This window comes from Protopterus annectens, chromosome 11.part0 (assembly GCF_019279795.1).
Source record: "Protopterus annectens isolate FY-2018-M chromosome 11.part0, PAN1.0, whole genome shotgun sequence".
Classification (NCBI taxonomy): domain Eukaryota; kingdom Metazoa; phylum Chordata; order Ceratodontiformes; family Protopteridae; genus Protopterus; species Protopterus annectens.
The window spans coordinates 1305233673-1305236548 of NC_056745.1; positions in this window are offsets into that span (position 1 = coordinate 1305233673).

Here is a 2876-nt window from a genome sequence, read left to right on the forward strand (position 1 = left end):
GACTGAAAAGAGAAAGAAAAAGAGGAAAAAAAGAATGAAGTAACCTGCTGAATTTACATCCTCTTATAAGGCAGTCCATAAGGCCACAAGGCCTTCTGCTTCTTCAGCTTCATCTTTGTATCCAGGCTCAGCAACTCCCCAGTACCGACACTTTGTTCTGTCAAGATCAGAACCACAATGGATCCTTCCTTAAGAGATACTGAGCCCTTTACTGGCACTGGTACTGGAGTAAGGACAGCGCCAATCAGCTTTCTAACTATCACCTGAGATCTGTAATTCTCTCTCTCTCTCTCTCTCTTCTTTGGCTCCACCAGTTACTTTGATTACCTGACTCCTGCTCTATCTGAGACATCTACATCCAAGAGCCAAGGGGGTCATAGCTGGAGGACCTAGTTTGGAGTCAACCCTAATGCTTTTGAAGCTGTCCCTTCCCCTCGGTGCTTAGGCCCAGGACAGTTCAGCTCCAGTTTGGCTTCAAATTTGGCTGGGTCAGAGGCTGGTAATGGGGCTTCTAGATCTGCAGATTAGGAGAGGTGTTTTACAAGTCATCCGGAGTCGGCTTTGGTGTTCAAGGTTGTAAAAATGATTCTGTCCCACTTGGAGACTGGTGTATCAAACTTTAAGTCAGATCCTTCCTGATCCTACCAGCTACCTGGTTCTTTAGTCTTGTATCACCTTTTACAAGGACAGCCTGTACCTCAAGGTCACAAGCAGCCTCAGACACAGGGCTCCCTCTCAGCTTTCTTGCCTCTTCCAGTCTCCCCTTCTCTGATGGAGCACAAGAAACATCACTGTAAAAGGAGGCAACTATATTACCCTCAAGAGTATTTGATAGATGGCTCTAACCTTGATGAGAGGAAAGGCTCCCCAAAATCCTCCCTGCAATGATGCCCCTTTTGCCAAACTTCTTGAATTGATGACACAAAGGAGGGGTTTGGAGCACTGATGCAACTTTCCCTGAGAAGTCAGTGTTTCTTGAGGCTTTCATTGCAATGTCATCCACGGCTTGGGTGGTACCTCCACTTGATACTCTCATTGATCTTGTGTCAGGGAGGATTTGGAGAGAACTGGAGCCTATCACTAGGAAGCCAGAGAGAATCTTATTTCTGCCCAATGATAAGATACATTGGAGCAAGTGATCTGTGGAAGATGCCATTGTTGTTATTGCGGCCACCAAAAAAGTGCTCTCAGAAGACATTACATTGGCCCATCCTTTGAATAGGGACTCCAAAACATTGGAAAGATTTGTGAAGCACACATATGCTTCAGACACCTTTGCTCTCAGTATGCTGAACTATATGGCACACCAGACCAGGCTTCAGAGAGACTTGATTAACAGTAGAGCTTCTTAAGTCCGTGTAAGCTGATTTGGCCACCATGCTGCCCATCTCAAATGTATTCATGAGTCTCTTGTCCAAAGAATGGTATAGCCAGGTCGCCATGCACCAATAGTACAGTTTGTTACCATATCTGAAGGTGCCTCTGTAACTTTGTGGAGTGTTTCAAGGCATCCTTTATCAGTGCCCCCTTTGATGATTCCACTTTGTTTGGCCTTAAAGTCCAGGACACCCAGACCAGAAGTTAGCAGAATGGCAAGATGTTGTCTGCCTTGGGAGTTTATTTTTCCACTCCCCAGAGGAGTTTTTCCTCACAACCAAAGGAATGAATTTTTTTTTTCTCCTGAAAGTCACAACAACTTTTTCAGGACACTCCAGGTGACAGTACCTCCAGGGTAGGGGGGGATTTCAACAGATGGTACCCTGGGGGCAGGGATGGTACACAGAATCGGGGCTTCAGAGGGCCTTTCTCTGACAAGCCCTTTCAGTAGTCCTAAATGTTTGCTCAGCTGCTGCACTGCAGTTGGGGGAGCTTGGCTGTCTATCATGAGGCTTGGGAGGCCACCATGACAGATTCTGGGTGTTGAGAGTTGCTACCAGTGGCTGTATTATCACCTTTTAGTTTGTCTGACTTTTTGTCAAAACTCCCTTCCAATGAAGGGAGGCAGCAGCAGATATTCAAAAGCTTTTTGTTAAATGAGTCATCCAAGAGGTTCCATTGGACCAGAGAGGATATAGGGTCTACTCAAGATTCTTTCTGGTGCATAAGAAGGACAAGAAGCTGAGGGCCATTTAGGACCTAAGCAGACTAAATGTATTCATCAAAAATACCAAATTCTGTATGGTAATGGTGCAGACCATTCTGAGTCTTATGAGGAAAGATGACTGGATGTGCTCAGTGGAACTTAAGGATGCTTACTATCATATAAAGATAACAAAGCATTCCAGGAGGTTCCAGCAGTTCTGACTGGGGGCCACTCACTATCAGTTTCAAGTGCTGCCCTTTGGCCTCACCACAGCACCCCCCCCCCACTCCCACACTTTTCACCAAATAAAGTAACAGCTCAGTTCATGCTGTGGGGATTCCAAATTTTCCTGTACCTAAAGGACTGGCTGCTGATGGCAACTTCAGGAACTTTGCAGGTTCAACCAAGAGACTTCTTGCTCCATCTGTGCCTTTCCTTGGAGATTACAGTGAAGTTTGAGCAAACTACTGTGTAACCGGTTGAGGTTTTAGAGTTGGCATTTTGCCATCTGGACACAACTATTCTGCTTGGCAGGTTTTCCTCTCTCAAGATTATCATCTCTATGACTTAAGGCCAGTCAAGTTCTTCAGCTTCAGAGAACACCAGCTTCTCTTGTTCTCTTTCTCCTCTATTTACTGGTCACAGTCATATCACTAGTTCCCTTGGACAATTCTTACAGGAATGTTCCCCAGTGGTGTCTTCTAGTTCAGTGGTCTCTGGCAACTCACCCTATCTGGCTCCCTATACGGCTTATGGAGGTTGGTCATTGTCACTTTTCATGGTGGTTGGCATC